This window comes from Diprion similis, chromosome 6, assembly GCF_021155765.1.
Source record: "Diprion similis isolate iyDipSimi1 chromosome 6, iyDipSimi1.1, whole genome shotgun sequence".
Taxonomy (NCBI): Eukaryota; Metazoa; Arthropoda; class Insecta; order Hymenoptera; family Diprionidae; genus Diprion; species Diprion similis.
This window is the reverse complement of record NC_060110.1, coordinates 9,010,485-9,033,930: the sequence shown is the minus strand read 5'-3', so window position 1 is coordinate 9,033,930 and position 23,446 is coordinate 9,010,485. Positions and strand designations below refer to the sequence as shown.

Below are 23,446 nucleotides of genomic sequence, written 5' to 3'. Positions count from 1 at the left end.
GAAAGCGCTTGGCTATCGATCTGGCCCAAGAAGTTCTATTTAAAGTTGTAGTCTAACCGAAATCGAAAATAAGTGTTATTCGTTGCTAAAATTTTCATTCCGATAAGAATTATAAAGAAAATATGTGTGCTTTAGTTATACGCATGTTTATACAACATCTATATTTTCGACAGGGGATTGTAAGTAATATACTCATGCGAAATACGGTACATAAAAACTTGTTTCATTTTCATTTCGTGAACGGTGGTTAAACACCCGAAGGCGATGAAATCTTTCCTGCACGCTCCTGGAATACCGAAAATATTGTATCCTGCTGTCGAGGCGAGCGAAGATGCGGAGAGAGAGAGAGAAAAAATTTTACTCGCCCACGCTGTGTGTGTCCGCGCGTTATTCGATCTGCTCGATATCCTTTGGCCGCACTCCGAATTTTTATTATTATTATATAAATTCGATTTTTCACCGCGCTGCGAAGCCCTGGGCGACGCACGGGGGATCTGGAAACCGGATGCGCTTCCTCGAGGTCCGAACCAATAAAGAGGAAAATGAACCAATGAAATTTCATGAAATACAGTTCGAACTGCAGGCACGCTTTGATCCGCAAGAAGGCCGCGTCACGCGCACTTTCGCACATTATACCGTCGTCGATTCGCGTCGTTTTTAATACGACTGTGCATTTCCACCGACGCCACCACCTTTCTGGGAGAGAATCCTCTATTCCCGCAAGGAAGCTTCAGCCCTCGGGATTCGATCAAAACTCTCTTCATCCCCCGAACCTTCTCCCCCTCGGTCTTCGGATAACAATGCGCGACGGGCGAACGCGGATGCGCGAAACTGGCGAGAGCCGCATGGATCGGGTGAATATGGGGGCGGGGATGGGGGCGGTGGCGGAGGTGGAGGTGGAGGTGTTGAAAAGCCGTATGTGTGCCGCTTGAAGTAATTTGCGGGTAGAGCGATGCGTGAGTTTGACAGCTGTCGGGCGTCACAAAAGTAGTTAGAGTCAGCAGCCATGTTTTTCGCACTGAAAGCCCAGGGCTGCTGCCTGCGCCGTTTCTCGTCTACAATCCAAGCACCGGAATCCCCGACGTTTGTAATCGGTGCCACTTGATTTTTAATCAAATTAGTTGTAACGCCCCGTCGCAGTGCGTGGCAGCTTTCCGTCCACCCCCTCTCGACGTTCGAAATTTTTCAACAGCCACGTCCAAATTCATCACCCTGCACGGAAGGGCTTGCTTTTTCAATTCTCACCCTTTTTTACCCTCACATGTATGAAACTTTCGTTTTATTTCTATTTCTCACGTTTCTTTCCCCTTCCTTTTCATCGACGCAACCCTCCCACACCACGCACGACGTACGGAAATCCAAAAGTCGGATTCCGAGAGCATCGCATTTGTACACACACGGCCGATTCCAGAAGTATTAATACCCGCGCCAGCGTTGCTTCGGGTTCTCTGCCGGCGACCGGGTTGACCGGGGGCGACGATGGTGGCGAGGGCGAACCCATCCCCGGGCCCCGTGGGTGTTCTATACGTAAAATATTCAGCGAATGTATCGATTCCTGAGTAGGTATTCGCGATGGGAGCCCAAGGAATTTAATAATCCAACATCGGAAACTTTCTACGGGCCCTTCTTTACCCGCCCATCCATATACCTGCTCCGCTAAGTCGTCTGCCTATCGATGGATAATCTAATCGAACGTAAGAAATTGGATACTGCCAGAGCGCCCGATGCCACTATCGTTTTCTTGTCCCGATTAACTTTTGTCCAACGCTCTTGGACGAAATTAAATTAATGATCATCCGCTGCAGGCCTCGATCTACTGCCGCGTCTACTTTCCTCTTTTCTCCGTTTAATATTCACGAAAAAATTTTCTCACACTCTTCGCACTTCGGTAGTTATTCAACAAAATTATTGGCTTTTCTTTAATACGATAAAAGAGTGAGGAAATAGAATTTCTGTAAAAGAAAGGATGAAATCTGTGCCAAGCCCAAGTTATATACATCCTGTTATTATTCAGGGGTGATCACATTTTCTCATGACGACATAACCACCATCGAAAGATAAAGATCGATAGAAAAGCCTTTGGTTCTCATATTAATATCTGGAATATAAAATAGCGGAATCACGGATTCACTTGGTGCAGTTTAAAGCGAAAAATTTTTATCATCGAACAATTTTGAATATGAGAAAAGTGAACACAAGTATTAGCGATCATTCTCCACACTGTTACACACAAATCCGTTCATTGCATCGTTTTCCTTAACTGATTCCTTTGCAGATCGCTGCACAACGGAAAGTTCTTACACGCTAATATTTGTCAATTCAAGCTTGTAATAGCCGCCGCGGTTCCCTACCAAAGAAAGTTCGAATCGAATTCGATGTTATGAAGCAATAAAGGAATATTGGTACTTCGGATAGATTGGTCGGTCAGTTTGTCCGTCGGTACTTTGAGCACACTTCTGATCCTCAGAAAGGCATCCTCCACTTGTCCCTTCAAATCAATCCGTCCCTCACTCTGATATCGTGTTTGTAAGAGATCGGAAACGGCGACTAGTCAGTACCTACAACTCTATGGATTGTGTGTATATTCCACTCTACAGTCTCTGTTTCAAGTCGCTCTGCAGAGACTACTCGACAAGTCCTCAAGCTGTGGGGTACCTGCACATACCTATATTCCCTTCGCAACTACCTTCGAAGCTCGTGCCACGACCAAAGCCGTTGCTAACCAACGGATGACCTCAACCTGTTTCCACGCACACGTATACAATATACATACATACGGGTATATGCACACAGCCTGCCCGCGAATGCAATGAAAATGCCTGTATATTCGTGCGAAGCCCTGGGATGACAGTTGTTCCATACAACGCACGCTTTGGAATCCGATGTTGAAACCTAAAGACGTGGGAGCCTTGCTGATTTTAACTGAACGAGGTACTCTGAAAAGTTTCTTCGAAAGCGGATTCCAATGTGAGCCAATTTCGTAGTTCCATAATGTTCTGGGTTCACCGAGGGGTTGACCATGGCGTAATGGAGCGTGCACTTCACCTCAGGACTTCAGACTTCGAATGTTTTCGCGGCGAAGCCTCACTTAACTTCGGTAGCTCCAATCTCCGAAAGACTTTAAAGGGTTTGGGTCAAAATTTCGTTTACGCAGAATCTCATCAGTATAACGCGAAGGGTTTGGGAATTTATTAATGATTCTAGTTTTCGAAAGCTTCCCAGCTAAATTTTCCCGTTACATACGGAAATTTTTTCGTAATTACTTACACTGTATAGAATCCATTCGGAGTTTCGACCCTTCGGAGTGATGAGATACGATACACTGATCAACCTGAACCCATCCAATGGCCTGACCTGACATGACGTGACTTGAAACGCCTCCACATAAATTGAGGCGAATTTAGAAAAAAAAAAAAAAAACTTTTCACCGATTGTACGTTTGACTTGAAGAGCTGTGAACTCTTTGGGGATCACGTACAATTATTTCGAGCTTCAGAGCAAGGAAATTGATGGTGAAACTCTCAGGTTTACCCCCGCAGGCATATTGTAAACGTGCGTCTTACTCCTTACGCAAGATTTCCACGCAGTGGTCGAATATAAAGCCGATTTCGTTGGCCACCACGTATCCGACTTGAACTTTATCACGACGCAACTCGTACTGCGATGCCTTGCAAGACACAGTCACGGCTATAACTAGCGGTTAAGGTTGTTGGGAGGCTGAAACTTGTGGAAATTGTACGGAAAAGAGCGAAATAGCCGGGACATAGACTCGCTGCCAGTCTGGATTAAAGTGTAATTTTGGCGTCGGCTTACGTGTTGCGTAATTGCGTTGTTACCCACCCTCAACACGCGCATGCGAGCGCAGACTAAGGGTTTTAGAGAGAATTTGTGTAGTTGGATTGAAGGCAAAGTTAGTGCTGGGTGTTTCCACTCCCATGTCATCGCCTACCTCCCGCCAAAATTAATTTCAACTCCTACGCGTAACGACCTGCACTCGACATCTTGCACCGAGCACCTACAATCGGCTCAGGATGATCGGGACCGGGTGCGAGGGTGCGTCTACGCCATTTGGTTTTTCGTGAATCATTTTACCCTGATATTCTGAGCAAACTTTGACACGACGCCTCGAGCAGAGGGGACGTATAGACCGAGCCCAATCCTGGATGCCTCTGTGGTCGTGTGTCGTTCATTTGGCACCCCGTAGGGCTGCGTCCCGGCCAAAAGGCTGGGGAGTGTTATGAGAAGGATTTCGCCGTGGCTGGTACAGAGTACAGATCTCCCGGTTCGAGTCTCAAAGCACGTATCGCATTATTGCTGAACGGATATACTCCGGTACCGGCTCTTTCCACCCTCTTGAATCATCAGCAGATACTGTCCTCAACCGACCTAGATCACTGTGATCCAAGTTTGCAGACGTCTCATCAGAGTAATTAATTCTCTCTGCGAAATCGCTCTCTGCAGACGATCGTCAAATCTCGGAATAGCGGTTTGGATCATCGGCGCCAGCGACGATTATACCGGGTCTCACGAAGGGCACTCGACTAGCCGAGGGAAGAAAGGGGTATCAGCGGACAATACTCGGTGATAAACTTTATAGAACAAAGTTGACTGTTATGGCTTGCTATTAGGAGAATCTCGGTAAAACGGGCCGATGAATAATTGGCTGGGCGTGCGATGGCTCGACTCCCCCGCAATACGTTATGCTCCAGACAAATTGCAAGATAATCCACGTTGTATACAGACCACAACCACGAGAGTGGTTTCCCGTTATCTCGCCATCGAACACAGTCTGTTGTTTCAATTCATCTCGTTTTCATCTCCCCGTTACATTCGGTAAAGAGACTGGAGATTCACGCACATCTCTCTAAAATGATTTATTACTTATCCGATTACCATTACAGCTTTGCTCAGGGAAAACATCAGGGATTCACTATTATTGCAATACCATGGTTCATTCCGTGCCGTCAGGGACGCGGCATATTCTTCTTGCATGTTATGCACAACGTTCTCCACTTCCGCACCTCGTTCATTGAAGTTCTGAGACTATTACTCTCACTTTCTACAACCGTTTGTCTGAAAACAACAAAATTGCTTACCAAGATGCTCAGTGGTTGTTACAGTTTCTTTCATCTGACAAATGGATATACCAACCAAAGCACTGACGTTACTGGTAATTCGAACATGGAAAACCAGTACGCCGTAGCAACCGCCCACCGGAGTCTTTCAGTTCCTCTAAATCCAGACAATCTATACCCAAAGTGCGGTGAAAGGGTGATTCCCATTCGATGGATCTAATATATCTCGAGAATCACTCACAGTCTTGAACCGGCAGTAGCGGAAGTGGTGGTCGTAGGTTTCCAACGCTGGTCTCGTAACCGTGCTACCGGTGATGGTGGTGGCTGGTGAGGTATTAAGGAATTGAATTGGGAGGCGTTGAGGCTATCGTTCGACTCGGTAGGCTATCGCTCATGGCATGGCTCGGTGAGCGGCCCCCTGCCACCCCTGCCTCCCTTGTAACCCACCCCACGCCGGCCACAGGAGCATCACAGCGTGGCCGGACTCTCCGCGAGCCTCTTGCGCGAACCGACCATCCATCACATCGTCATTACGGCCCCTATACGCCCAGCATCCTGTTCCAGGTTTCGCATGCTCAGTGAGCCGAGGAAAGCTAGTTAGCGAACGCCTTCCTACTGCCTGGAATGAGTTTGCAACTTGTTGACGAGGAGAAGTAGGTACCTATCTCTACCCATAACCAACGACGGAATTATGCCGCTGGGCGGCTGCGGAAACACGTCGCCATGATGCATCCTGGACACATTGCACTGGGGAAATACACCGAGTGGATGAGATGAATTGGAGTATCACCGGGACTGCCACCTAATGCGATCTTTCATCTTAACTTGGGTCGAACGCACCTTACAACAAACTGAGTCACAAAAAATGGAATATAAGATTCCGAGATTACATTCTACTCAGACGAATTGTACACCGCGCCGTCGAGCGAAATTACCTGCACCCTTGGGGGCTGTAGATTATATTATAACGTGGACTTTTACTTAACAAAATCACGATTTCAGTAGTCTCGAGACCCCCAGGGTATCCGTTGCGATAGTCCATGGTTATATTTTCATTCCACGACGTGGTAACTGGTCCTCGTGGTGTAGAGACGCCCGGACGGCTAGCTGGTCCTCGGCAGTTTGCAGAGGAAAGGTTTGGGGCCCCCCGTGAAAGAGAGAAGTATTATTATCGGGGGAAATCTGGGGCTATCCAGAGCCGTACAGACGAGCCATCTAGGGCTATCCGAAGGTCTCCCTGGAGACGACAGATCGGTCACGTCCGGCTAAAAAGAGTCCGGGGAAAGTTTTCCACGCGCGTTACTTCAGTAGAGTCGGAGCCGTGTGTGCGGTGAAAGGAGTCTTGACGAAACACGATATGAAGCGACGAAGGATGCTCTTCATCGATGGGGTGTAAATCACTGATCGGTGCTCCCGAAAAATACTCTCCGCCTTTCCCCACAAACTATATATTTTCATGTTGTCTCTGGTTACGACACGGCCGGGCGATGTAGCAGAAAATCGAAACCTGCATGAGCCAAAGAAGGAAAGAACTACACGCAGTGAGGAGCTCACAACTGGTGAATTCCCGTGCTTCCTCGCCACCTCGAGAAGAACGGTGTCAAGGGGCTACAAGGAAACTGTAGCTTCGGTCATTCCGACTTGCGCCAGGCCTACTGCCCGCTATCATTCTTCATCCCCGAGAAGATAACCGCCCAGAACTAAAGGTACTCGTGATATATGGTCCAGCAGCTTTCCTGCCAGAAGAAAAAGCACGAATGTCGCGGTGTGTGTAATAGACCGAATAGATGTCGGAACAAAGATACTTACCGGGTTGCCGCTGGAACAATCGGGACGGGGGGGAATATGCAATAAAACGGGTATCGGAGCGAGGCTGGAACCCGAAAACAGAGCTTGAAACAAAGTGGTGTTCTGACTTATGCAAATTGTTCGAACCTGGTATGGATTTTGACGTTATGGGGTGTACTGCAAGGGCAAAAGGTAGAACGCCTCGAACTTCGAATCATGCCGCAGGGGTTGAAAATCTTACACAACGAGTCGAGTTGAAAGTATACTTTTGCAAATGCCGAGTGTGTTCGCCTGCCCCTTAATCTGACACAATTTCGCGTCGAATACCAATAATATTCACTTTCAACGAGTGGAGAGAAACTCCCTTACTAGCAGCAAATCGGTATGTATATCATATAACGTAATACATGTAAGGTGTATCGGATTGATTGTTACGGTTGAGTTGCTAAATTTACAAACGAAGCGTGTTTTCTGGAATTGGGTATCTGTTTCGTTGGATTTTTACGATACACAGTGCCCTTTACATCGCTGCACGTGATCCCCTTCTATCGTGCTCGGAAGTGTGTAGCCTGAATAATAAGCGTTGTAGAATATGTATATGGCGTGTGAGTTTAATTCATGGTCAGCCGTCATCGAGCCTGGACTGGAGAGGAGGCTTTTGTAATTAAATTATGGTGTAGAAACGAACACGGCAAGTGATACGTGACTTACAGTAATTGAAACAAATGAGCAAAAACCCTGTCACGCGTGCGAGTATTTACAGCAAACATGGTGTGAGTGCCGACTGTTTGCTACATATATACATCGGCTGCCAATAATTTCCGCAACCTTCCTTTCTCTGCATTCAGAGCTAAAATCAGGGGTCGCGGATCGCTTCTATGTCTTAACAATAATAACCTGGATGACAGAGTACTTTCACATTTGTTTTTCGAGAAGTTGCAGATACGTTGGATCTCTGATACTAATAAAATCATCACGCTCTATTACGAATTATCTAAATTTTTGATTCCTCAGTTTTGTCACGTAATTCCCGTTCGTTCCGTAATGCGGTTTTTCGGCGAGAATTTATATTCATATAGAAGTTACGTGGCAGCGTACTTTGGTGCTTCATCCTTGTCGTGAGAATTCATTTTCTTGAAATGTAGTAAAAACAACGTAACAAGCCGAGTATATTGGTTCATGGTAATGAACTTCACCTGATAATTGTGACGGGCGGTGTAAATCCCCTGGTAAGCATACCTGATCTGTTATTGACCAGATTATAGTGATTTTCGATTTCCTTCAAGACAATGTCAAGTGTACCATGCTGCAGATTTGACTATTAAGGTATTTTTATCCAATTTCTGGCGTTTGTTTGCTACAAACTGAACGACCCTCGTACGAGAAAATTTAGATGCGACCGTGTGAAAACAAGCGAGTAGCTCTGAGACGGTTACGAACCAAGCATCACATTCACTATCTGGGTCAAATCAATGAAAAAGTCGGGATAAGATGTGATGAGAAGGAAGATGAAAGTGGATGTTTTCCCGAAACGCAGTCAAGCTTCGAAATTTTCGGGAAAATATTTTAAACCAAAGTACCATGCGGTTTAAAACTATAAGGAATGATAGCGACCCGTGGCATTGCATTTCCACTTCTGTGTTGAAAATAAATATTTCTTTGGTCTTCCTGCACATGGAGTACAAGATAAAGGTTATACCGTGGAAGCGATCTCTTTAAACTGATACCTACGTCCAGTCGTCCAAAAATAGTCTGCACTTTACGACGCTTACATGCACTTCTTATTGTTGGATCCACACAGCGATATCAAAAGTTTAGCGATAACCTTTGTAAAAAGCAGCCACGTTAATTTCGCGTTGAATCGTCCTCGTCCTCGTCCTCGTCCTCGTCGTCACGCCAACGAACCGACAGCCGCAGTCTGGCTGCGGTTGATGACGTCACGTGCCGCCCTGGCAGGCGTCGCTACCGCCTCGCGGGAGGCCAGCATGCTGCGGTTTGCGGGCACGTCCGACTTTAATATTGTAACCGCAAGCCCTCGTTCCAAAATTACACCCATCCCAACGCCTCTACCTCCGCGTGCAGGCGACCCCGACGAAGTGGAAGCGGAGGTGGGTGATACCTGGGCAGGGTGGATCGACGTCCCGGTTGATACCTGAGCCCGCGGAATAAAACCATGATAATTAGTGGTGAGATGATGAGAATTCCTCCCCTTGCGTGCAGGTCACTCTCCGAAAATTCAACGGTGATACCTACGAGATGCTGGATTAGTGCGGTTGCAGGGTAACGATAGGGTGTTTCACCTGCAGGGAACAACAGAGCAACCAAATTCGAAGAAGTTTGGGTGATGCGGGGGCTGGATGCTCTGCATAAACCCATAGGTAAGCCGAGACGGTAAACCAGACTCGAAAACTCGAGTCGGCGTTACTGCCGTTGGGAAAAGTTTTCGTCGTTTTAATTTTTTTTTTTTATCTTCTGCTTATTTTTGCTTTTCTTTCTTTCTCCGACACGTTGGCAAAAGTTCTCGATTTACCTCCCCTCCGAGCAATCCGCGGCGGAAGGCACAGGCGGCAGAAGAGCCGACACTCGTGTTGTAGGCGCAAGGGCGACGGGGTGTAGCAAAGTGCAAAGATAACGACGGTGCCAGCGCCGGTGCCTCAACGGCGTTATCATAACTAACGACTTCATCTGCATAATTATCCCAGAAAATACGTTACTTAACCGGAGATCGGGGTGCAGGGCACGCCGGCTCAGCGCCGTCGGACCCGGGCCCTGCGGGTGGGGGACCGACGCCGCCGCGTGGCGCTTCGCGATGCCCAACCGGACCCACATAGCCGAGCCTGTCTCCACGGGAATGAAACCAATTACTTGGCGACCCCCCTCCGGGCAGCTTGTGTCGGAGAGTTTCCCCTCGCTTTGCCAGAGGTAAGCGAGAAAGGACTCGGGGCAGGGCTGTAACGACGACGACGTTGACGTCGACGACGACGATTCGGGTCGAGACCACGACCGAGAGAGAAGGCTCGACGACATCTCGACAACTTGCCGTCTCACGATCGAGCTTCTATAGCTCTGCATGACGAAAACGCGGGAAGTGCATTAGTTAATTGGGGAAACTGTGTTTATAACAATCGAGTTATTTCGTCTTTGGATATCAATGTAGAGGAAACGAAGCCCGATCGAATGCATCTTGACAATCGATCAAAAGAAAATTGCATCCCTATACTTACATTATACGTACCGTGCGAATACAGGATTGTGCACGTATGATATTCGAACGGAGTTTTTGTCGGATCGTGTGTAAAAATACCATTCGAAATTGGCGAAACACCGAAATCAAATAATTCACATCAAACCTACGTGTGCAGGTTGCGAATCATTTCAGCCTGCCTGGAAAAAATTCCCTACCATTTACTTCCCTGGGAGGTGAAACGGAAAGTCGTCAGCTCGGTGTGGAACGATGCTTCGGCCGACGCTCGATAATGGTGAAAAATGCTGTGTAACGAAGCGTGGATGCAGTATAACAGAGAGCAGTAACGACTCTTATAGTTATATCGAGGAGAGGAAAGTGTAGAAGGGACATGTTGCAAAAGGGCGTGAACATCTTGTCTGTCAAATATGTCTGAATGCCAAACTAGAATAGAAAGCACTCGGCAATTGTTTCGCGTCTAATCCCGTCCGGATTAGGCAAACCCAACACGCACTGCTCGAGGTACTCTTCCGTATATTTTTATCCCTTAGCTACGATAGGGTGGAGCAGTTGTCTGGCAAAATCGCGGCCCTTTTGCAGTCAGAGAGCTATAAAAGCTGAAGTAATCTCCCCTTGAACCCGGCGCTTAGAACGATCGTTACTGAATTTTGGGATCCAAAGCAAATACCTGAGGTAAACTCCCGGCGAGATGAAATTAAGGAACGCCCATCTCGTTTCAACTGACTCTCGGCGAAGGTTCGATCGATCAACCATTTCCTCGCGAATGATCAGGTGAAAATTTTACTACGAATATTTCGGTGTAGTCGCTGTAGTTAGTGTAACGCATTGAAAGCAAATGCATCACAGGATAAGTCAAGCGCCAATAATCACGATTCTCAATTGCCAGGGTGTGCGTGAGCTATACTCATTCAACAAACATCCCCCAATTAAAATGTCAGGGTCGAATTATCGAGGAAGGGTTGATTCGTTGAGATGGCTGAGTATAGTCGTGAAATTTGCGGAAAGAGTAATTATGATTAGTGATACGAAGTATCGCGAGACGAGCTCCTCAGCTTCCTCGCGTTATGTATATAGCCGACATAAAACCGAAGGAACCACTTTTATCGGAATATATTCAAGCATTTCCTACCGCGTATCGTCGGCGTTTTCTGGTTGTATTATTAGAGTCGTTATTTTTCTGATTCCGTTGTTTCACGTTTCGGTAATGGGTTCGTCGGCCGGAATGCCGGGTGTTTAGACGCGGGGAAAAGGCAGAACAGAGGAGATAATCGAGGAGGAACGAAAAGTGGCGGAGGTGCGAGGAGCTGCGCGCGAAGCGTGAACAGAAGAGAAGAGAAGAGAAGAAAGGAAAGGCTAGAGGCTACGGATTCAGCGCGTGAGAATCGGCGGAGAATTCACGCGGGGAGTGGATAGAGAAGAAGGCGGATGAAAAGAATGAGGGTAAGGGAACGAAGGGAAGATGAAATAGGAGGAGAGTAATCTGGTCTCCACGAGAAGGCCTACTACTCTGCTCTTGGGGTCTTTCTGGAAAAAGCGTGTGCCTGCTTCCCGGCGATAAGCCATCCCAAAGAGCTGGCTTCTGTCGTTCTCAACTGCCTCCGCAGCTTTCCTGCCTTCGGCCAAGCCGCTGGGATCGTCGCTAAGTCTTTACGAGTCTCAACAAGGAATCGGCTGTGTCGTCGGCATGTGTCCGCCACCGTCTGTGTGCCCCTGGCTCCTACCCCACATCCGCCGCTTGGCCAATTCCGACCGATCTCCAGAGACTTCAATATGAATTGCGCACTGATAGCGGTGCTTGACTAGCCGTAATATATCCCCCTGAGACTTGCGCCGACGTATCGATACCTACTTCGACGTTATATCTATGCATACATACACGTCGTACGTGTATCATGTTATCGCAGGTACGTGTGTGTGCTATACCCTGTGCGGCTTATCATACACCACCGTTGGACACACGACACATGCGTGACTTTAATCCTGCAGAAAAAGGCGTTTTCTTACGCCGAGTCATTAATACCTATAAGTGCCTTCACGTTCTGACGATTCCTCTGAGTCAACCTTTCATTCTCATGGAACTTGTCGTCGATGGTCCCACAATATGGGTCAACGATTTTCATCGAGATTGATGCAATTATTATCGTCTGACCTTTAACGGTCAGTAACACCACTTTCGGACGTCTGGACGATAGAGGATATTGTTATAACAGAGACAAGATCAGCTATAGTTCGAGTTCAAAGACACGACGACGAGCGCTAGCGTTGCAGTTTCGACTCGTAGACTAACCTTGCTTCATCTACCGACATCGATATTTACAAGGCCATTTGCATATTGCCAAACATATTGAAACCTTGCAATGCACCGGGGTTGTGTCAACAGTCTTGAATATTCAAGAAGGTAACGAAGCAAACCTTGCCCTTCTGCCAGGACTGCTTTGCGTCATCATGGTATTCAGACTCTGGAACACAGACCATCAGCGACGATGCAGAACACGGAGTAAGACGGCGTTATCATCATTGTGAACTTTCGAGTATTCTGAGTATCACGGTAGCCATGCCATAGGGCAGAAAACTCGAGCTTGCTGCATCTTGGCAAGAAAATAAGGGACATTTTTCACAGTATCAGCAACAGTTCGGACGAGTCATCTTAAGAACTAAATCTCGAAAGTCTGAAAGCCGTGAGTATACGCAAAATCTGCATTTCAAATGCACTGTGATTACATTAGTGTTCATTTGCTTCACACAAGGAGTCCATCGTGATCAGTGCAGAAGTGGTTCATGTCCCGTTCATGTGAAATAGTAAAACTTTTTCAGATCCGTTTGTGACTGGTAAGTTCAAGCGGAAAAGCAAAAACCACGTAATGTCGTATCTAGTAAGACATCGAGTTCTTCGTGTCTCGTATAAAAGAGGCTAACATTCTCAGTGAGAAATAATGATGCTATTATACCGCTTTATGCTGTTGCTCATTTTATGAACGACGATTAATTTCTGGGCGCAAAATTTCTCAGCGGCATCAGGTAAGAGATATGAACTCGAGTTTGGGTGGCGCAAAGAAGAAAAGTAACCGAACCATTGTCGCATTATCTGATAACGACTCGCGTCCAAGTATCCGTGAACATATAAGCTTCTCGAATCGATATCTTGACCCTCAAAATAACGCGATAAAATTTCATGCCTTCGCTTTCTGGTGATACCGCTTTAAGACTCGTGAGCAGAACCCTTTACTATGTTCCTGCGATTCAGCGACCGCCATAGTGATAAATGCTAAAGTGAAGAAAATTGTACAGAGACTTTCACACGTGTCGTTAATTCAGTTAAATTTTCTCAAAGTTGTTATTATATCTACTTTCTTCGAATAACGCGGTCAATTCGTTAGCCAAGAATAGAATAACATTACTAAGGAGTTAAGATTCCAAAAACCTTGTATATTTGATTAGAACGCTATGTTGCTATCGTATCGACTCAACGCAGTTAAGTAAAATCTTGTCCAGGTTGCACGGTTTTTCCTGTGCCTTTGTGTTCGTGCGATCTGACTGATTGCTTTTCCGGCGCCATGTTGTTTAGCCACGCCCGCGGCGTTTTGGCCACCAATTTCTAGCTTTGGAACGTGGCGATTGACAGGTACGACGAGAACGCCGATTGTTTCGGACTTATTGTTATTTTTCCCGGTAATCTCAAAAGTCTTCTGCACTGCAGGTGCCCACGGAATACCTAGCAGCGAAAATCTTCTGTACGGTATGGGAATTGTCAAGAGGTTTTAGTCCATTTGGGCGTAATTCAGATAAAAGGCTTTATATTCGAAGCCTTCGTTCGTTCGGCTGGACGGTATTTGGTCGATGAAAGCCGATTACCGCATTCCAGTGTTTAGGTGCATATATAGGTATACATATACATATATATATATACATACGCGGGTACATCGATGGCCGCTACGTGTACACGTGTAGGTACACACGGTGAGCTGGGTAAACCTTATTAGGTACTTGATTGCAAGTTGACGTCTGTCCCAGGGAAAAGTCAGACGAGGGTTAATTCGCCCCCGCATCGACCCTTGGTGTACCTATCATAACTGTCCACCCTCACACCGTTACATCTATCGTTTATTAAGAGTGACAAATGTTTCTCGTATTTTTCACCCTCCCGCGTAAGTTGCATAGACACTCCTTGGCCAATTTCATTGGTAAAATATACACGCGTGTGTTAGGCGCAGGAGTAGAAATTGTGAATTCGTGACGAAATCACAGTGCCAATATCCAAATGTTAACCGCAGTGCATGATTGACGGATTCTCAGGTCGCGGTCAGATCTGTAGTAAGCCTGGTAAATGTAGAAACTCATTTTTACCACCGCACAATTCCTAAATATTGGCCATCATCCATCTCGGACCCTCATCAAAAGGGTGACCCTCTACCCGGGCGTCCGTCGACTCCTGCAGCAGCCCATCAGATTCTGGGTTCTCGCAAAGGTCAATGGTATCCGATAGGAGTCTGGTTATTATTATCGGTCAGACTCGTCAGGCCAGCCGGTCAATAAGCTGGTTTGCTTTTCAGACTAATGGCAGATTTTTCGATCAAGATCCCTAACTTCATTTCTCTCCGATTTTCCTCTCCGCCAAATTGCTTATATGCTAGCAATACTACAGGGGCAAAAATAATCCTGTGGGACAGAACGATCACGTCACAGTCGGAGATGATTGGCGATGATTTGTGATTGAAATTGTGCGTGATATGCGAACCGTGACGGATACAGCCACATTTAATGTGAAACAAAGCGTCTGTTCGGACTAATAAAAGATGAAATCTTATTTTTAACGTTGAAATCTGGGTCAAAGGTCTTACTGCTCGTATTGAACAAATTCTCATCCTGTTTGGATCGATGCAGCCGACATGCCATAACGATGAATTATTCGCATCTGGCGCCGAATCCGCGTATTAACTTCCTGCTATTATTTTAAATCCAATATTATACATAATTTATGGTATAATTAATGCATAATTGATGTGACATACCAGCATTTCCAAAAAGGCAGAAATAATTGTACCCACGCGTTTCTCTCTGAGAGATCATTTTTCTCTACGGGTTTCCCCAAGCGCACGTATTATCGAAGATTAGTTCAGATATGTGCATATTTACAACGGTATGATACTAAATTTTCCGAATATTCGAGGAATACGGCAATAAACAAAATGAAAGAAAAAAAAAATAACTGCCCAACGGACTTTTACTCATGTAGCGTAATTATCACTCGATTATGTGTATATTCATATAACGCGTCGCACGTTAAAGCTGTTTTTCAAAATCGTTTTATTATAATAATCACATCAGCTGCCTGTAGCAGTTAATCGGGTTTAATTCCCCGCCCCATCAGTCGAAACACCTGCATACATCCTGTTAAGTGCACACCGTTCGGTCCACTGTTCGTTGAATTCGTCATGGCGGATCTGCGACAAAATTTAATGCAGCCGAACAAAAATAAAAACAAGTATGATGCTGACGCGCGAATGACTTGGGTACAACGGGGCTGCTGGGCTGACTATCGAGTGCCACTTGGGTGATAGCAATCGAATAAACCTGCATGCTACATGTTGTCCAACTCCGATTCACCCTTCTCATACCTGCTCGACGATCCTTCAGCAACAGATCTATGTTTATATATATATATATACCGCCTGGTCTGGGGTGCAGCTACACCCTGTCACTCAATCGATACGCATGCCAAATGAGCATATGGGTCTGAGCATTGATTTGAATGTATGTGCCGTCAGACTTTGGGGGTAGAGGTATATAGCTGGATATGGACTTGTTCAAAAAGTGAGTACGTAGCGAAGTTTTACCGTGGAATCGAATAAAAACGAAGGATTTACGCTCGATTACTTGGCGTACGCGACGGCGACAAACAAAGTTGGTATACCGAAACTGAAACAGTGAAAAACACACGAATAAGGTATAGCGCACATAGCACGGGCATATTCTGCTGAAAATAAAACACATTCTACGAAGCTTGTATGTATGGATGGATATAGATTATACATATGTATATTACACGTGTATGTATATAGATCTGGATTCCAATTTTGCACGCGTGGCAAAGAGAGAGAGATTGAATACAGTTCTGAAGCATATAAGAAAGGAAGGGAGTAAAAGAATGTTCGGGGAAAGCGCAAGCGAGAAGAGAGGTACCTGCAAGGTGAAGGGTGAACGGGAAAAAGGGAAAGGGACGACGAGGAGGATGAGGAGAAGGAGGAGGAGGGGAGGAAAGGAGGAAAGGTATCGAGGGCAGCTGATATCGACTGGTGAGACTCATCCTCATCCTGTGCTCAACTTTGCAGGCAAAGAGAAAACGGCGAAACGTTATCTTCTGCGATATTCTCCGCTCTTTCAGGGCGTCGCGACGCAGCCATCGTCGCGTCACCTGACCTCCTATCAGCATCTAGCGTCTCGGTCTACGAGGTTCCTTTGTTTACGCCATCGGAGCAGCGATAACAGTAATAATCGATTGCGGTCGAGTGGAAGAATTCTCTTCGAGGTTCCGCGACGTCGTCCCAACAGCGAGATGAAAAAACAATTCTTGCTTTTTTTTAATCCCTTTTTAGCAATTATTACACGGTTCGGATAAGTGCGCGTACATAGTTGCATAAAACCAAGCCGAAGCGGAGAAAAAATTTACGACAAATGCAGTACATCGAAGGAGGAAACATGGAACGTCGAACTTGGGCATTCGTGTGTGGCTTTGGTCTTGAGGGAGCTTAAGTAAGTAAGAATATTATTCTTTGGAAGGAAAAGTTTTATCGTTTTATCCTCGGAGGGAAAATGAAATACGAGAAACTATAGAAACGATTGAAAGTTCGATTTTACTTTATATATTATATGTATATACACGCCTCTTGCGAGTTTTGTAATTATCCGTCGAGGGTCGAAAGCAAGACAGACTAACAATTTTAATTGCTCCCAGTGGTACATGGTACATTTTTATAGCTATCGACGGAGAAAACATTTCCGAGCATTACAGTAATAACGATTGCGATATTTTATTTTACTGCGACTTCACCGTTTCGATGAACTGAGAAATTACTCTTGAACATTTTCACGCGTTTCCTTGATACGAATATTGTTCACCGTTACATACAATCCCTTAGAATTTTACACTATCAATTTACGTGGATTCTACGATAAAAACCGTTACATTTCGCGTTGGGTATAATGTGAATGCCGCAAATTGTTCCTTTCTAACTATTCCCAGTAGAATATTGACGACAGATATACGTAAACGTCTCTGTTTTGTTGAGTCACGGACTAGAATGAGCTAGGTTTCATTTTTTTTTCTTTTTTCTCTGCTAACGTTAGTAACGTAAAGCTGCATCAGATCGAAACGAGGCTTGCGAAGGCAAGAATAACGTGTCAGACTGATAATTTTTTGTCCAATTTCAGAGCTTTCGCGTCTCCCTCGACCGCAGACAAAACACAGGTATATTCGTAATTACGTAAGCGTTCCGTCGATACTTTACTGTCCCGTCATAAAGCTCACCCCCGACAGACAATTACTGTAATAATACTACGTAAAAGTTTTCGCGAAACTTTTAGGCCACGTGGTAAATTCCCCGGCTGGGAGGGTGAAACGGTCGATTTTCAGAATAAGTTTGACCACGTACGTTTGCAATGTATCTAACGTTACCACCGAGATAATAATCTAAACCGGTTTAAGCGATCCCAAGCCGAAACTCGCGGGAAAACATAAAAGGTACAAACTGGACGTATGAGCAAATTACTCGCAAATGTCGCCTGACACGGTCACCCGGGATTGTGAATTGGGCAAGAATCGGTACGATCAAGCCCATTCATGCGTCAAAGATCTCGATATAAATTGATAGAAATCTCTGGCTACCTTGTTTCTTCGCGCCTGGATTAACGCGACGCGGGAAAACCGTTAATTTTCACCCTACGCCCTTTCCACGAGTCTTCAGCTTCAGCTTTTGCATTGGTCGCAGAGCTGGGCACCTAGCAGATGGGTACAAGTATAATATGAGATAGCAATCCGGCCACTTCACAATATGCGCCTAGCCACCGAGCAGCCCCCGACCACCCGCACCGCGTGCATAATGGATAGCAGCCGCGAAATGCCCCCTCATTTCAGTCGCTTTGCCGTTTTCCTTTTGTAACATCGATCTGCCGGCGTCTCAATAATTCAACGCGGGAACGGAGCAAGGCGTCCCCCTCCTTGCCCCCTTCCGCCCTTCTTCTCCACCTTCATCCTTGCTCCCCCTTTGCTGCGCCGCCACTCGCCCTAGTCGCCGACGACGTCGACGTCGACGACAACGCCTAGCGTCCACGCTTTGACCTCCCCGCCACCCCTCCCCTCATCCCTCATCCCTCTTTCGTCCCCCGTTCCGTTTCACCTTCCCCCGCCGTACGGCATCGACAATACCTCCTGTCCAGGTGTCACTGCCAGATATACCGTGATAACAATTAAACCTCCGCTTATTGTAAGATGAAAAAAATAAGTGATGTAGAGAAAAAGAGGGGGGAAAGTATGGATATATGAGTGTGTTGGTGTGTACTATATATTTATGTTTATAATAAAATGCAATGGGGGAGGGGGGGGGGGGGAGGGTTCAGTAGAATAACGACGTACAAAAAAATTAGTGAAATGGGGAAAGAAAAAAAATTGCAATGTAATTTCATCCAATCAGAATATTGCAAATCGAGCCTTCGAAATTTTATCAAGTTAAATTCTGAAAGGCGTACTAACAGTATAATAGTATTCATAACAACAACAATAATAAATGAAGTGTAATGAAAGAAGTAGAAAAGTGAACTCGTTGCCGTTAAAAGTTGAAAAACAGTGAATTTGGTTCGTGAACGAGATGCGGTTTCGTAACTTCTGAGAGTGTACCAACTACCTTGGCTTGATGGGTTTATGTGGTACGATTCAACGTCACGTAATTAGACTGTATAGCTGTACGAAGAAATGAAAAATATGGAGGCAGAAAGAAAAAAAAATAAGTAGACAAAGAATTAAAAACAAGACGGGAAAACATGAATATATATAAAATCAACTTTGCTCTGATGTATATTTTATAATCAAAGTTTTCAAATACAGATGGTGCCTTCTACTCGCGGGAAAATAATGTGAGAGAAAAAAATAAATAAAAACGGAGAACATTGTTTCTCACTTTTTTCTTCCGATTCATGTAAATGAAATCCCACTGAATTGAAAACTGTCAGTTCTCTCATTTCTTTCTCTGTTTAAAAATATATTCAGTTATGATGAGCTAATTATTGAAACAGCCATACGGTTCCACCAATAATTTAATGAGCCACAAGCCTTGCACTAGGAGAAAAAAAGGAAATTAAAAAACAGAAATAAAAACGCAGTGGACAACGAAACGCAAGGAACGGGAGAGAAGATGTTGACAAAAAATGACAAAAAAGGTATTTTCAATCAATCGCATCACCGTTGCGAATCTATTCGGAAAAGGAAAGGGTTTGTAAATTAATTAGGTTAAGCTCTCGTCTCCTCTCTTCCCTTCCATCCCTTAGTCGGTTGGATATTGGGTATAAATAATGAAATTATGTAACTACGTTGGAACTGGGGGAGGACAAAGACCGTTTCGCTTCGTCCCCGCGCCTTATCCCCTTGTTCACGAGGCTCCCACCTTCAATTTCTATCCCTCTCCGACGCTACTAGGCACTAGTTACTGCGTCCGCCTGTCCTGCCCTATATGCCAATATATTATAGGTACCCTCGTATGGAAATGTGTGTATGTATACACGTGCACGTACTGTATATATTTTATACGTATACTCGCATGCTTTATAAATATACATATATAGGTACTGAAAGGGGTGACTAGATCCTGTATCTGACACAGACCGGGGATAAAGCAGCGATCCGTTCACCAATTGCTCACGATTAAAAATTTATTTCATTCAAAGGGAAAAAAGATGTATTCGTTAAATACCGACGACTGCCACACTCAGTAACGTCAACGCAAGGCAGTTACTCTTGAATAAATATTTTCTTCCCCCAGAGCCTTTATTATATGTAGCTTAGTAGTGTTGGAAATAATTTGTGCCATAAAATTATATATTTGCGATTTTTGCGACTATCGTATTCACTTTCAAGTTTCTTAGCCATCGCAAAACTTAATGAGATTGTATCGTTGATACAGCATCAAAATTCCGAAAACGCTGACTGGTTTGTCATGATTGTAAGGAAGAAATAATAATTTTAATTTAATATGTATCTTTCGGGACATTGGAAACGATTTTATAATTCAAAATGACGGATAGGACGCCGTCTCAATTTTATTGAAAGTTCAAGTTAAAATTAGATCACTCCGTCATCGGTTAAATGCTACTTACAAAGTTAGGTAAGAGGCTTATCTCCTAACAAAGCACGTTAGTGAAGTATCGACGTTGTGTACTATCTTATAAGAAGGACTCTCGAACATCGATGTGAAAATAAACTTTGCCAATTGAATATTTTTAAACGGATCATCAGTCTACCGTGAGCTGGTATTTCGCGTTTCCGTTCGATTCTCCAAGAACGTATTCTTCCATAAATGAGCATAAGTAGACTAATAACCGGTTCGACAGAACGGCTTTACAAGCCGGTGCTTCAGTCTTTTTTGATCGACCTAAAACATGCGCGATTCAGTTCTTTGAACCTCTTCCGTACGTCATCATTAAATGTAAGTCACTTATCGTGCTGGCATAATAATTACCGTAATTCTTTGTATCTGGTTGGTAAAATGTCAATAAATATTGAAGGTGAAATTCAGTCGACGGTATTCGTATTTAAATTGTTTCGAAAGATTGTAATTTTGGTTACTATTGTACGGTTTGTTTCAAACTTCATTTATGACTATTATATGAAGATCGAAGGAAAATAATTTCAGGCTCGAGCGGTATCACCTCTTCGTTTCACGCATCTGTTAACTACACTAAAAAAGAAAAATCTCAATTTGGGGATACATCTCTCGTTTATTAAAAAATAGTGACGATTCTTGAGTTGCACACGCGTATGATCTCGCCTGATTTTCTCGTTGGTTTAAAATTTTCGTGATACCGAGGGTCGTTGAACTCTCCCTTGGAGCCCGCTGCCTAACTCAACCTTTTAACACACCTGGCGCAATCTAATCGAGTCCCCTTTCCAGTTTACCTTTTGCCCTCGACGCTCGCGAGTCTCGTGCACCCTGCAGACGTATGTTATTCTTTTGTTAATATGACCACCAGTGTATTCCCTCGTCACACTTCACCTATATCTACACAAAATGTCCATGACGAGTTCTCCAGACTTGACCCAACGAACATTCATCCCGTTTGGTAATTTTCCGTGCGCTGTAATCCTAGGAAAATTTGTGTCATGTAATTAATGTTGAATTCTGGAGGCTGAATGAACTGAGCGGCGTATCATGAAATATGAAGAAATTAACCGGCTGTCAATTGATCGGTAAAAATTAAAAAATTTAACGCGTAGGTAGTCACCGAAGGTGAATCAGATCGACGATTCCACGAAACCGTATGCTTGTGAATCCCGTCTCATAGGAAGCCCTGCAGCTGGTAACAGACTGGCTATTGAAATAACCAGCTGATTGCGTGTGGACGCCTGATGACCGATGCAGCGATGCGTAGAGGGTGAGCTATGAGCGATGTCAGAGTGTGGAAGAAAGAATGTTATAAAAGCAAAGGGATAGAGAGAAAGAGAGAGAAATGTGACGGAGGGACAGGCTGACCGTTCTCCTCGTTGATTCTAGCTCCGGAAGATTATATCCGGAAACGTCAGGCCGTATTTCTTCTCCGTTCGTAAAGGGTGCGTATTTCTGAAATCTGAAATTGATCCTCGGCCCGAGGCGCTTCAATTACAGCGTTTACGATCCTGAGAGAGCGTAGAGCCGCATATAGCGGTGAAAAATGACGAAGAAGAAACTCGGTGATATTGAGAGGAAGGAGCGGAGTCGCGAAGGTGATATGATATGCTCGGTGCAGGGACAGGTCGGGGAAAGTGGAGGAACGAAGAGACGAAGCGGGGAGAGATCCCGGAGTGTAAGAGGGTCGTGTACGTGGCATCCGAGGGCTGCTAATCGCGGACCTAGAGACCGGGGCGACCAGGGCGACCAGGGGTTGCCATGGAGGGTTGCTGCGCACCCACTGTTACATCCGCAGCTTCTCTCGCCACTCCGTGCTATCCTAGCTGCGGGGGTGAAACAAGTCGATATCCCAGGACCCACCACGGCGTTGATCAACAGCTGATGACAAGCCAGCGGCCGCGTGTTCGCCGCTGACTGGTTTGCTCCGGGTCCAGACTCGCATGTTGCAGTTGAAACCACCTACGTGCGATTAGACCATCTTAGGAGACTCGGATCGGAGTGTTCAAAAATCGCCACATTGATATTGGGGTATTTTTTTTTTGTTATATTTCGACGTCATAAATTATATTAGGGCGGTTGTGATAACTGTGAAATTACACATGCAAGCATTAACAGTTAACGTTAGAGATGATTGTACTTGTAGAATTTGGGACATTTTGCTTTCTACTTGCCAAAAAATACGCAATTTGCAATCTCTGCAACTTGATGTTGAGTTTGGAAATTTTTAACAACTGAAACTAAGACTGGTTTTTACGGAACTTTGACGTAGCGTTCTCACCCGGATATAGAATGCAACGCGATAGGCTCAGCGTTGCATATTATGCATAATCAGTTTTATCGCGTCAAAGTTGCGCCAAAGAATTCCAATAGCTGGTGACAAACTCGTTCGACTACCTAGTAAATTTCATGAACAGATCGCACATCGGGTAGGTAGACTCGTTTAAAGACACTAAACAATCCACACGATGCAGTGCTCTGCTTCTCTTTTTCGTCAAATGGTGAACAAATTAAATTCTCTCTGTCTCTTCCTCCCTCGTCGAATCTTGCAGATTCTGTATATCTGGCATGAAAGAAAGCTTCTTCTGTGTCGAGGGGAACGAGCACGTGAATGGAGTGGAAGAAAATTCTTAGTATATAAAGAAAGCGCGGACCCCTGATCCTCGGCAAAGGCCCGATAAGCCCCGCGTCAGGCCCAGTTTCCTCTTCGTTTTCCCTGCAGCACCACCGACCGCGAAGCAGCGAGCTAGCATTTCGCGCGTTTGATTGGTCGGTACGGGCTCCAGTCTATCAATACGAGGAGCGCGCAAGGGTGCGTGGGCTTCCTCGCAGGGTGCGTAGCAAAGAGGGGAAATTCGTAGGGGATAAGAGAGGAGAGAGAGAGAGAGAGAGAGCGAGAGGGAGAGCGAGGTTTCGAGGGCAAGCCTGGGAGAGCGCGGAAAGAAGGGTGAGGGGTGCGCGCGGCATAGGAGGCGAGGCAAGCGAGGGGGGATGATGGTATGAGGGGATAG

General features: G+C 45.3%; 1 protein-coding gene across 6 annotated transcripts in view; it reads left to right on the top strand.

Moving 5' to 3' along the window:
• The window catches only part of LOC124407804 (CUGBP Elav-like family member 4), a 514,861-nt gene that overhangs the window by 417,331 nt on the left and 74,084 nt on the right, over positions 1 to 23,446 (top strand). The window lies entirely within an intron of this gene.